General features: G+C 54.0%; 1 protein-coding gene across 4 annotated transcripts in view; it reads left to right on the top strand.

The window, feature by feature from the left end:
- The window catches only part of GRIN2B (glutamate ionotropic receptor NMDA type subunit 2B), a 485,599-nt gene that overhangs the window by 1,537 nt on the left and 471,089 nt on the right, over positions 1-12,973 (top strand). For all 4 annotated transcript variants that reach the window (XM_055117944.1, XM_055117945.1, XM_055117946.1 and 1 more), the window contains one exon: positions 186-650. The gene's annotated coding sequence lies outside the window, so the exon portion shown is untranslated. The remainder of the gene's footprint in view (positions 1-185; positions 651-12,973) is intronic.

The following is a 12,973-nucleotide window of genomic DNA, read 5'->3' as shown; positions in this document are numbered from 1 at the left end:
CTGAATTATTTATAGATCGGTGCCAGCTGTTTGCAATTCCTCTCGTGTGCACTCTGTGGGAAACGCGGGGGTTCCTCCCCCCTTTTCTTAAATCCAATCGAGAGCTTTTTCGGAAAGCATTTTCCGTCCCTTTTGGGGGGCACTCGAATCCAGCCTGACCGCCTCTTTCTCCCCCCCTCCCTTAGGAAGGGGACGCTTTGGGAATGACCATGCTCCAAGGAGGGACAGAGCCGGCCCCCAGCTTCTCAACACAGAGCCTTCTCCACTGAAGCTTCCCAAACCCAAAACCTTAATTGCCAGAAGAATCATTAGGGGGAAAAAAAAACCCAACAAAAACCACCAACCAAGCTAAGCCCAGCCGCTAACCTCACGAGCCGCGGGCATGAATGCTCGGGATTCTGCATTGTGAGCTCCAGACCCTGAATTACCTTTGAATTCAATATCTCGCTATTTCCCCCTTTGAATTTGCATCTGTTCAAGACACAAGATTCCAGCCCAATTCAAGCCAAACTGGATTTTAAATGATCTTCCTTTCATCCACCCTCCGTCTTTCTTATGTGGATATGCCGGCAAGCCGCGGAGCCTGGCCAACCCCAACATGCTCGCTCCCTTAATCCAGCCGGCTAGAGGTTTGGCTTCTACAGACCAAGGTAGGACAAATTCGGTTTGTTTTCTTCTCCAGGGGGTTAGAGATCCTGGTTTATGTCTCTCTCCCAGTCCCTCAAGTGGTGTCATTGGGAGGGGTGGGGGTGGCTAGGAAAGGTGGCAAGGTATTAAAACACTGCTGATGGGTGGGGGGGAGAGAAGGGCTTCTTTTTTTTCTTTTTCTTTTTCTTTCTTTCTTTTCTTTCTTTTTTTTTTTTTACAAAGAGGGGAATCTCCCATGTTCTTTCTTTTCCTTCTTCATCAAACAGGTTTGGGGTTTGGGGAGACCGAGGGGGTGGTTGTAGGTAGGCACAGCAGAAAGGGTGCCTGTTTCACAGTCACGGCTGGGAGACCTGTGTGATTTTCGAGTTAAATAGCATTTGAATTCACGGGAGCTGAAGGTCTGGTTTTTATTTTTTCCTTCTCCAGGCTGGCCTTCCCCGACCTCCCACCCACCCCCCCCTTTCCCAAACCTTTGGCCACTCTCCTGCTTCTTTCTTCAGCTCCTCTCTCCCTGCCTTCCTAGGCACCCTTTCCATGCCCTTTAGAAAATAAAAATAATCCGTGAGATCAGTGTGGCCGCTGCCGAGGTCCACTTGCTCGCTGGGTGAGCGCTGGGCCCGGGATCCCGGGAGGCCTTACTGCAGCGCCAGGGCTGGTGGGCGCCGGCTGCGCCCCGATCACCTGGCATGGGGAGGTTCTGCAGGTTAAACAGACTCACGGCGTTGGCCGGGAAAGGAGGGCTTCTGCCAATATTCGGCCTTTTAATTTGTATTTTTTCCTCTCCCCCCCCATGTGCTATTATTTTTAAGCTGTAAATTTCTCCTTCTGTCTACACATCTATTTATACCCACACATCCTCCAAGCAAACTGTTACTTCCACACTCTTGCAAAATGGCTATCTTGCAGAGTTCTGAAATGCTGTGCGTGGAAAGGGTGCAGAATTCGACACGTGAGTCTTTGTGTAAAACAAAGAGATGTGCCGTTTGCAGGGCTTCGTCTCGGACCCCCGAAATAGAACGAGGACTTTCATTCGTTTTCTCCCCCTCCCCACCATCCCTTCTTTCTTACAATCAGTGGAGAGTGGGGAAGCAGGATTTTCATGTGAGAGAAAGAGCCGGAGAAATGGGGAAGGCAGAGCTAATGACTTCTCGGCTTGCCACCGGAGCAATCCCGGCCGAGTCTCGGGGCAGGCAGAGGGCCCCGGGGGACACGAGGGCCATGTTGGCGGGGGCAGCTGCTTCTCTGACTGCACGTTCCATCCATTGCAAAGTGGGCCCGGGGCTGCCGTTAGCTCGAGAAGATCTTCAGAATATGGAAGCAGAGTCATTGGAGCATCCATAGTCTGGTGGGAAGTGCTCTCTTGCAACGTCTCAAAAAATGATTTCTGACCTTTCTTCTGACAATACTTTGAAGCCGTCCAAAGTGCTGGGTGGGCGAGAGCAGGATTCAGCTAGCAGAAGGGAATTGGTTCTTCAAGGTGCAGGCGCAATGGACACAGCCACGTCCTCCGTCCCCTCCCCCAAGTTTCTACCCTCTGAGCCATGAGGGCTTTTTGGCTTCACTGTAAGCGTGGTAAGGGGCGCAGGGGGGACCCTCACCCCCGCTCTGAGCCCCCCACCCAGGCTCTCCAAATAGCTGAAGTTGTCTGGTGTGGGTTCACCTAGGAGATGCCTGGGCTGGCGCTCCATCTCCTCTCCTCCTTCTAGTGGGAGGGTGGGCGAAGTCTCCAGTGGGCTTCGAAATAGAACCGGGGTCAGGGTGGGGAAAGGTGCACTCCACGTGCAGGTACCACGTTATCAGAACAGACACACAAAGCCAGATGGGATTCCCTGATGCAGGCTGGGGACGGAGTAGGGGGAGGTGGGGACCCCTGGAACCCGAGGTGCTCCTGGGAGGCCTTGGGACAGGGCTCCTTCTGCAGGGCCTGGGGGACGAGATGAAGGCCGGCTCCGGGCCCTCTTCCTGGGGCTGAGTCCAGGCCATGGAGCAGGGGTGCTACACTGGAGGAGGCGAGGCGGGTTGTGGGGGGGGGGGAAGTGTTTCCAGGAATGAAGAGAGTTCCCAGGGGCAGCGTCTGGGGTGACTTCAAGGAGCAGCCACCGTAGACAGGCTGCACCTGTCCCACACCCAGAGCCACCGGGGGGGGGGGGCAGGAGCAGGCACTGGGGTTCCCTGGCCTCGTGAGCTGACCGCCAGGCCTGGGGCCAGTCCTTTCTCCTAGCACCAAGACCCGCTGGCTTCTCCTGGGTCTCCCCACTTCTGCTCTGACCCCGTGGGGGCTCCCTGGGCAGGAAGTGGGGCACAATGGGGTTTCCTCCTGAGGAACAGGGAGGCAGCCAAGAGGGGCAAGGAAGGGCTCCCTGCAAAAGCTGGGCGGGGAGGCTGCGCCGGGTGATGTGAGGGGAAGCAGAACATCGGGGGTCTCTTCTCTGTCGGGGTCTGCGGTAGAGGGCCGCCCGGCCTGGCTCCTCTCTGCTCTGCTGGCTTCAGCCCGGGAAGCGTGTGTGGTGGGTCCGAGTCTCCCGTTTCCACAGTCTTTGTGCCATTTATGGCAGGGGTGGGTGGGTGGGAGATGCAGAGAGAGAGAGAGAGAGAGAGAGAGAGAGAGAGAGAGAGAGAGAGAGAGAGAGAGAGAGAGAGAGAGAGAGAGAGAGGAGGCTACATCAAAAAGATGAGGAGGAAGACAGAAATCCCTCCAGTCCCACCCTTGCTCCCTGCTGAGTGAGAAGAGCGCCTTCCTCTGGCGAAGGGGCGAAAGGCAGGCACCTGCTCCTGGGGGGGCCTCCAGGGAGATGACTTACACCTCGACATCTGCCTTGGCTGCATGCCCCCTCTCCCAGCCATCATCGGCGGGGGAGCACGGGCAGAGAGTGTCTGAAAGGCGGACATGGGAACTGGAATGGGTTGGGGGATTCAATAGGTGAGACAGCCCTACCCTGGGCCCCGTCATCCTTGAACACATTCTCAGCACGCAGGGGACCCCTTGCCCTCCCCAAGATTATGCAATGAGAATGGCCAACCCAATTCCATGATCAAGTTTAGAGTGAGCATCTAGTGTGTCTGTCTGGACCTCGAAACTGGGGAGGAGGCAGGGGAAAGGCAGGCTGGATCTGAAGAAACTAGAGTGAAAATCCAGTCCATAGGTACCAAAGGGAAGGAAGTCTGTGTGGAACTGCCTGTTCTGAAGGTCGGGAACCTTCGTCCCGAAGATTGGCTGTCTCTCCTGAACGCTGGCCTCGAGGCTGGCAAAATGACATCTCTCGTGGAACTTCTCGGGGTCAGGAGTGGCTAAGCTGGCACAATGACTTTCCCCACTGCCTGAAGAATTCTAGAAATTTCTTCCTCTCAGGAACCCACAGTTTGGGTCTCTGCTAGGATGCGTTCAGTCGCATCTTGGTGTCGTCTCTCTGGGTCCATATACACAGAGTAGAGGAGTTTCTAGGGTACTGAATCGCTCCCATTTATTAAAGTGCATCCCCTCTCCGCAACCGCAAAATGTCTCTGGGGAGAGTGGCTCTATCTCTCTCCGAAGGAGGCAGGAGAATTCCAGAATGGAGTCAGGCTGGTGAGGGCGGGGGTGGTGAGGATGGGTCGAACCTAGAGCAGGTTGGGATTTGAGATGCACCCGTGGGTTGTTCGTGGCTCCCGCTCAAAGAAATGCTCTTGGGGTCTTGTGAACCCCGAGAGGCCCGTGTGCTCAGGAGCCTCTGGTTGGTTGAGGGACACTCTTGTAACAGTTTTTCTCTTGGTCCCACTCAGCAATGCTTGGAGGACCCATGCAAGACTTCAGAACCAGGGGTTCCTGCCTCAAAAGCTGAGCTCCAGGCCCCTGAGTCACTGCCCTGGCCTGGGCCATCCTAGTTTTGTCTTTTGTGCTGCTGAGGTCCGTGGAGAAGGGCCCGGTGTTGCTCTCCCCTGCACCTCTCTGCACCTCCCTGCAAGCCAAGACATCACCCCACCTTCCCTGGCAGTTCTTCGCATTCCTACCCTGGATCCTGCTTTTTTTTTTTTTTGCCCAGTTTCCCTTCGAAGTTCTTGAGTTCCTCAAGGCCAGGGTGGGGTATTTTATTCATGCAAGAATCTTTGTGTGGACCACAGCGGTCTGGAACAATAGATAATCCAAGGATCTTGAAATGAAGGAGTGACGAGGGGTATCTGGTGCTGCTCTTGGTCCTTTTGGTGGGGATGGAGATGGTTAGGATGGGATCAGAGCCCTGTGACCCCCAAGAAAGTGCTCCCCTGACCTCATCTCATCAAGGATGCTGAGCTCCAACGACCTAAGTGATACCCCTTAGGTCCGGATAGTTGCTTTGTGCCTGGCCACGGGGGTTCGGTTCGAGGGAGCCGGGTCACTGGTCAGCACATTTCAGATGACTTCATTCGTCTCCCTAAGCTTCACTGGAATTGGATTCTACAGGGGACTATGTTAAGTAGCATCTGTTGTGGGGCCTGAAGTCTGGGGTGAAGCTTGAGGTGACACCCCCCCCCCCCCGACAGCTGCCCCCGATGCTTGAGTTGCTGGACCAAGTTGCCTCTTGGTTGTCCATTCCCACCCCGAGCCTCTTCCTGTGTCGGGGTCAACATCAACTGTACCATGGAGGTGTTCTCTGATTTTGAGACTTCCAGCATTTCTGCTTTCTTCTTAAACATAATATTAATAAAAAAGCATGATCAGGAAGAAACCAAAGAAACCTGTGTGCTTGAATTCACCCACCTCCTCCTGTCGTTCTCAGCCACCCACGCCTTTCCTCGTTCCTCAGCTCTGTCTGCTGTTCCTCAACGATGATGTCTGTCTGTCTCCCTCCTCCCTCCCTCCTCCCTGCCTCCCTCCCTCCCTCCCTCCTGCCCTCCCTCCCTCCCTCTCTCCCTCCCTCCCTCCCTCGCTTTCCTTCCCTTCCTTCCTTCCTTCCTTCCTTCCTTCCTTCCTTCCTTCCTTCCTTCCTTCCTTCCTTCCTTCCTTCCTTCCTTCCTTCCTTCCTTCCTTCCTTCCTTCTCTTTATTTTGCTGTCTTTGGCATTATGCCTTGTTTCAGCATACATTTGTTAAGAGCCAATGTTGGACAACCATTGTGTTGATAAATAATTGGCTTTGGTTTATATCTTGCTGTAGCACACAGTTCAGTTTGGGGGGGTGGAAGATGTGCTTCAGACGTCTGTCAGATACTGCAGGTCTATAAAGGGAGAAGCTGTGGAGAACAGGGAACTTCATGATTGGGTTGACGGTTAATTGTAAGAATGGAAAGGAGGTTAGGGGCTGGAGCAATAGTACAGCAGACAGGGGCATTTCATTTACCTTGCACATAGTCGATCTAGTTGGATCCCCGACATCCCAATAGTCCCCCAAGCACCACTAGAAGTAATTCCTGAGTGCAGGACCAGGAATACCCGCTGAACATCGCTATGTATGACCCCCCCCCCCCCGCACCAAAACAAAAACAAAAACAAAAAAAACAAAAAACCGCAAACAAATAAGAATGGAAAGGAATTTAGTCAGAGATGAAAAGAAGGGTTATTCTAGGAAGGCCGGTCCTAAGGGCAAGCCTTCTTGCATGCCTAACTCGTGGGGAGTACTGTTGAGACATTTCCGATGCCACTGGACAGGGTCAGAAGATACAGGTAGGACCTTCTTAATGGGAAAAGGAGCTGGCCGCCAGGTCCGTGTTAGTGAGTGTCCAGTGATTGAATCTCAGCCCTTGTGTTTCTGACTGGCCACTGGGACAAGCCAATGGTACCATTTTCCTCTTTGACCGTGGGATGGCAATTAACTTTGTTGATGGCCGTTATAAAGAAAGAGACAGCTGTGAGTTGGTTTGTAGCCAAGGAGAGAGAGCTGGACCCTTGCCCGGGCCAGTTCCTCGGAACTAGGGACCGCCTCACCCCATGTGTTTCAGGGAGGGAGCGGGCTGGCCTCTCAGCCTTGGGCTGTGTCCTTTGTGGTGGAGGCCTCGGGAATTGGCAGAAGTGAGAAGAAAACTTCTCAGTGACCTGCTGCTGTAGGTACCCTGTAGATAGCCATGGGGATGCTTACTCAGGTGTGTATGCATGGAGACAGCACCCCCCTCCCCCATCTGTCTCTGCCCCATTAGACTGGCCTCTGCCCTTCTGAGCTGGAAGTGGACGTGGGCCGTATGTTCCTCTACTTTTTACTGGCCTGCCTTCTTTGCCACTCTTTTCCCCCTCTCTTCTCACCCGTTCTCCCCAGATTGTCATTTCTAGTCATTTCATTAGCAAAAGGAACCCAAGCTGTGCCTGGAGGGGCGTTCAGGGTCACCCCTCGGAAGAGACCATCCTGGGTCTGAAGAGATGGGGGAGCAGATGCTGCCTTGGGCTGGACTCAGCAACCTCCCTTCCAAGGTGACTCGAGGGGCTGGGCAGTGCAGACAGTGACCAGGCTGCGTCCCCAGGCCTCGGGGCAGGAGAGAGGCAGAGACACAGCGCAGCTGACTGGGAAGGAGAGAGACACAAGCTTCCGGCTCTGCTCCTGCGTGGAGACCAGCTGTCTGAGGAGGAGAAAGTCTGTTGTGGAGAACTTCCTAGATGGGGGCAATTTCAAGTTTCGATTAATTAACTCAGTCTAGTCCCCAAAGGCCAACTGTGCTCTCCACACACCGCCCTCCCCACGTCTTCACTCGCTGCCTGACCCAGGCCGGGCCTTTCCCTCCTGAGACAGAGACGTCTGGTCCACAGTTCCCACTTGTCTCTCTAGAGACCGCCCCCCACCCCGCGCCCCCCTCCAGGTTTCCTTGCTTAGGTCCTGAGCAGATCTGATCTTATTTCCTTTGGAGAGGTCGGGCTTAGAGACAGTGTGGAGGAAGACAGCTCTTTCCTGGGGAGGGGAGATGAGAGGCGTAGAAGAAACTCGAAAGGGGGGAGGAGGAGGGCCGGAGCGATAGCACAGCAGGTAGGGCGTTTGCCTTGCACGCGGCCGACCCGGGTTCGATCCCCGGCATCCCATATGGTCCCCTAAGCACTGCCAGGAGTAATTCCTGAGTGCAAAGCCAGGAGTAACTCCTGAGCATCGCTGGGTGTGACCCAAAAAGCAAGGAGGGAGGAGGAGTATCTCTCCCTCAGGCTTCCCGTCCATCCCCGGCCACTAATTGTAGGCTCTAGAGACACCTCGAATGGACCTTCTGCTACCATCGCTGTCTTACCACCTTCTGGGGCCACTGTCTGATGCTGTTGTTGCCTCTGCAGCTGGTGTCTTTGGATCAGAGACGCGTGGATTCTACGAGTCTCCAGAACATTCTTTACATGCGCCCAACACTCCCTAGGTTGTGTATGTCCTCCTACATTGCACGGGACTTCTCTCCCCATCCCATGGCCAAAGTCAGACTTACATGCCTTCATTGCATGATGTGTGCCTGTGAGTGTGTGTGTGTGTGAGTGTGTGTGTGTGTGTGTGTGTGTGTGTGTGTGTGTGTGAAGGAGGGGTCGGCGATAGGGTGGAGAAAGAGATCTATGTGCCCAAATGGGACCCTGAATGTCACCCCAGTTCCCCCCCTCCATTCCCTGACCCCCAGGTCACCTCGACAGCATGTTCCTCACACTGTTCCGTGGGGTCTTTGCCGACCCTCCTAGTTTCAGAGCCCTGGTGTACCAGAGGTCTTCCCAGACACCGCCTGTCCCCGCCCTCCCATCCAGGAGCTATCTTGGTGGCCGAGACGCCTGGAGTGCTTGCGGGTGTGATGCTTCTCTTTGTTCCTATGTGTCTCCTTTTCCTCGGTCACCCCGTGTCAGCTTGCTTGAGCTGGCCTTGGTGTTCTCATTCCTGGAGCGATGAACTGGGCTCCTTTCGACACTGACCACCCCACTGCTGCCCATGGGCTTCAAAAGAAACAAGTGTAAATGAAGAGCATCAGCAACAAGACCCTCTGGCCACTCAGCACCCCCCTCCCCGCCCCTGCCCCACCCCTCTGAGCATTGGTCCCTCAGGGGCGTGGCCATCAGAATCCTCCAAGGGACTCTGAGGCTGGACTGGGTTTGACCCCCCACTAGGGGGCAGGTGTCCCCAAGCCAAGTCCCCCCTCTCAGCTCTGCAGGTGACATGGCCTCATGCGGGAACACGGCAGGGGCTGGGAATGGCCCTATACCCCTACCTGAGGCAGGGGTCAGCGGAGAGTGGGCATCAGGCAGAGCTGAGTGGGTAGGGCGCTGAGTGGCTGGGGTGCAGAGTGGTGGGTACCCCGTGTCCCTTCTTTGGATGCGTGGCCATGGGCCCTCTGTGGAGCATTATACTGTTTGGGAGCAGCCGGCTCCCCGGAAGTGCGGGTGGCGTGGGTCCCAAGCAGCGGCCGGGGTCCTGCAGACCCCATCTGCCTTTGGTGAAGGCATTTGTTTCTCATTCCTGGGAGCGTCTCCTTCTTCCGCGCTGCCACACTGTAATAAGTGCAGGAACGCTATTAATAACCGGGCTGGGGGAGCGGCCCCCGAAGTGCGGGTGAGGGGAGTGAATGTGCAATTAGCGGCATGCTGGCTGGGTTCAGCAGCCCTGCTCGCCTCCCTCTGGGGGCTGGATCCCGAATATTAAAGGCTAGAGGAGGAGGCAGAGGGTGGGAGGCACGAAGCCTCATTCCTCTTTGACTGTAACTTGAATCACTGATGAGGAGGTCGGCTGGGTGACTCCTTTGGCTTCTCTGTCGGGGGGGGAGGTGGACACACCCAGGGGTGCTCAGGAGCTGCTCCTGACTCTGTGCTCAGGGCTCACTCCTGGTTTTGCTCCAGTGACGAGAGGCGGCGACAGGTATTGAACCTGGATCAGCTGCGTGCAAGGCAAGCCCCCGGCAAGCTGTACTATCTCCCCAACTTCACCCCTGGACTGCTTCTCTGGTCTCTGGCATCCTTTTCTTACAAGCTCCCCCGGGGGCTCCCCTGTCTCCCCATTTTAAGGTCACTGTGGTCCCAAATGCACAGAGGCGAGGGTCAAGCACCTGTGTCCGTGTCCCTTCCCAGAGACAAACCCTCAGCACTTAGAATGGCGCCTCCACCGCCGCCGAGTTCCTTGTGACTGAAGACGGGAGAGGAAGTGGGCGAGGGGGCTTGGCACTCGGGGCGTGGGCGGGGAGCTACTGAGGTGAGCGGTGCGGCGGGCTACTGGGGAGGAACTGCAGAAGTATCCTGGGTGTAGTGCATCCCCACAGACCTAGAACTGGGGTGCGTGCAGCCCTCGAACCAAGATACTGTCTCCACTTGCACCCATGGGGTCACCCTGGAGCTCCATTTCCCCTGAGCTGTGGGGTCCCAGCAGAGCCAGACCAGGGCTCCTGGCGCTGTCTCAGGTGCCCAGATTGTTTCTGGACTTCAAGGGGGCAGGGAGACTATTCCAGCCCTTCTGTGGTTCAGTTTCCCTCGGGAATCTGGTTCGTTCCTCAGCAACCTGGAAGCTGCCAGGCGGCCAGGAAAAATCCCAGCCCAGCCACGCAGAGGGGCTCGGCCCGAGGAAGCCCTTTCCTGGGGGTGGAGGAGATGGACCTTCTATTTGTTTTTTTAATTTATTTATTTTTTAATTGAGTCACCGTGAGAACAGTTACGGGGCTTTTAGGATCGAGTCTGAGCCGTACTATCCTTCTGACTATTTGAAGGCAACGTTCTGGGTGGACTTTCTTCGAGCCTGCCTGGAGAAGAGAAATCATTTTTGTTTGCTGATGCTATTGCCATTCTTCTGTGAGAACAAGATTCATGCTTTCTGTCACTCGGTCCCCCTTGGCGCTGGGCAGAATGCTGCCTGCATGGAAAAGCCTGCTTGTTGATCGAGATGATGCTGGAGACGAATGTGTCTTGAGAGGAGAGGGGACCCATCAGGCCCTTTATCTTTCCATCATTGGCCCGGCCGAGCCCCTCCTGGTGATGAGCTGCCTTTGACACTTTGTGTTCAGTCCTGATGTTTCTTCCAACGGTTCTCACTCACTCCTAGTTACACTTACCCTTCACTCCCAGTTCCCGGCCGTGATAGCTCACTCCTTGGGGGCCCTCTCAGGTAGATTTCATGCCTTTTTGCTCCATCTCCTCTGAGGTAATCTACATACTCATAGTTTTCTCTCTCTATAGCATGTTCCTATAAGGGTTTGGGACACATTTGTGGAGGAAGTGTTTTTCTTTTTCCTTTTCTTTAAAAAAAATTTTTTTTATTAGAGAATCACTGTGATGTACAGTTTTCTTTTCTTTTTATTTTAAAAAGTTTCTGGATCACACTTATTGATGCTGAATACAGGGCCAGGGGTCACTCCTCTGCACTTGGGAATTACTCCTGTGGTACTTGGGGGACTGCATAGGATGCCGGGAATTGAAACCAGGTCAGGGATGTGCAAGAAGTGTGTCTTACCCACTGTACTCTCTCTCCAGCCCCAGAAGTTTCTTCCTCTTACCTCTCAGTATCCATTTAGGTAAACTTTCTGGAAAAAAACAGGGTCTGCACACTTAGCCTTGCAGCGATGTCTTTATCTACAAAGAGGCTTTGATGGCAACATGAAATTCCAGGTTGACTCTGAAAACTTGAGAAGGACTTTTACATCGCCATAATCATCACCTCTAGTTCACTTTGTGACCCAGAGGGCTTTAGAGATGGAAGGTAGGGAAGGGAGCGAGAGCTTCTGGAACTGGGCATTCTGAAGTTGGAAATCATTTTAGAGATAAAGGATGGATGGAAATGGAGAGAATCACTGCCGTTGGTCCAGCTGTGACGGTTGTCAAGAACAGATCACCTCCCTTCTCCTCCTGACAGGGGCTGGAGTGGACAGTGGAGGTTGTGGTGTGCCCATTCTATTCTAGGTTAGCTCAGGCAAGCTTTGCAGCCTGGCCAACGTCATCGTTTCTGTTTCTTCAGTGGTCAGAGGGAGAACCCTGGAGTGGGGTGGTTCACGGCCGTGACCAGCAGGCTAGGGTTCTGTCCTACCTGCTCTCTTCTAAGCCCCCAGTTCTAGGAAAAAAGGCTAAAAAGGGTTTGTGTGGTGAAACCCAGAACTGCCTGTGCTTTGAAACCTCAACTAAAGTGTCTTTCTTCTAGATTTTTTTTTTTTTTTTGCTTTTTGGGTCACACCTGGTGATGCACAGGGGTCACTCCTGGCTCTGCACTCAGGAATTACCCCTGGTGGTGCTCAGGGGACCATATGGGATGCTGGGAATCGAACCCGGGTCGGCCGCATGCAAGGCAAACGCCCTACCCGCTGTGCTATCACTCCAGCCCCTCTTCTAGATTCTTTTTTTTTTTCTTTTTGGGTCACACCCAGCGATGCTCAGGGGTTACTCCTGGCTTTGCACTCAGGAATTACTCCTGGCGGTGCTTGGGGGACCATATGGGATGCCGGGGATCGAACCCGGGTCGGCCGCGTGCAAGGCAAACACCCTACCCGCTGTGCTATCGCTCCGGCCCCTCTTCTAGATTCTTTATCTGGGGTCTTTGCTGTTGGCTAAAGGCAAAGTCATTTTCAAGTGGGGAAAAGTGGATTTCTGCAAAATAGCCAATTTCTGTCTCAGAATTCAATTCAATGAGAACAAAAGGTGAGAACTTTAGGAACATGTAATCAACATGGCTTTTCTTTCCCACATGCTGATGCTCAGCCCAGGTGCACCCTTTCATCGCCGGCCTCCCATGGGAGCTGGAGCACTCTTCCTATAGGGGAGATGCTGGTGCGTCTCCTCTCCGCTCACCTCATCTGGGACACTTGGGGGGGTGACCCATTTTCTTGTCCTTACCGCCTCAAAACTCACTGGAAAATGCCATTTGGACTAGAGACCAGTGATCAGAATATGAAAGCAGCAGTTGGGAATGTGGGTTTGTGGTCGAGGCTTTTTAAAAAAATTATCCACCACAATCATTTCTATTAGACTCGGTAGTTATATTCCACCCATTCCATAAACAAACAAACAAACAAACCAAAACCCAAAACCCAAAACCAACCAATCCCCGCTCCCCCAAATAAAACTCTGGGGGTCATTTTATATGAACAATCATATAAAGGATACGAAGACGTGTACTGTCCTCATTTCTTCCTCAAAGGAAACAGACTCTTCTGCGCCCTGCACACATATTTGATGCCAGCATGCAAAAGGCAGGCACCCCATTTCCAGCCTTGTCACCCAGAATTCTGTCTTTTTATTTTTTTTGAGTCACCCCGGGCACAGACTTGGAGGGTGTTCCCAGCTAAGTGCTCAGAGGACTGTGCATGTGTGTGGGGGGGTCACACCCAAACCCGGGGCTCCCACATGCCATGCCTATTTTCGAGCCCATTGAGCCATCTACCCAGCCCCGATTGAAACCAGGAGGTTTGGGGACAGAGTACTGGGCCAGAACTGCCCAGGCTGGTCAGTGAAACCGTCTGGACCCGGTGCCT

The sequence above is a fragment of the Sorex araneus genome, chromosome 10, assembly GCF_027595985.1.
Source record: "Sorex araneus isolate mSorAra2 chromosome 10, mSorAra2.pri, whole genome shotgun sequence".
Classification (NCBI taxonomy): domain Eukaryota; kingdom Metazoa; phylum Chordata; class Mammalia; order Eulipotyphla; family Soricidae; genus Sorex; species Sorex araneus.
Note: the sequence above shows the minus strand (reverse complement) of the source record. Positions and strands in the feature narration are given on the sequence as shown.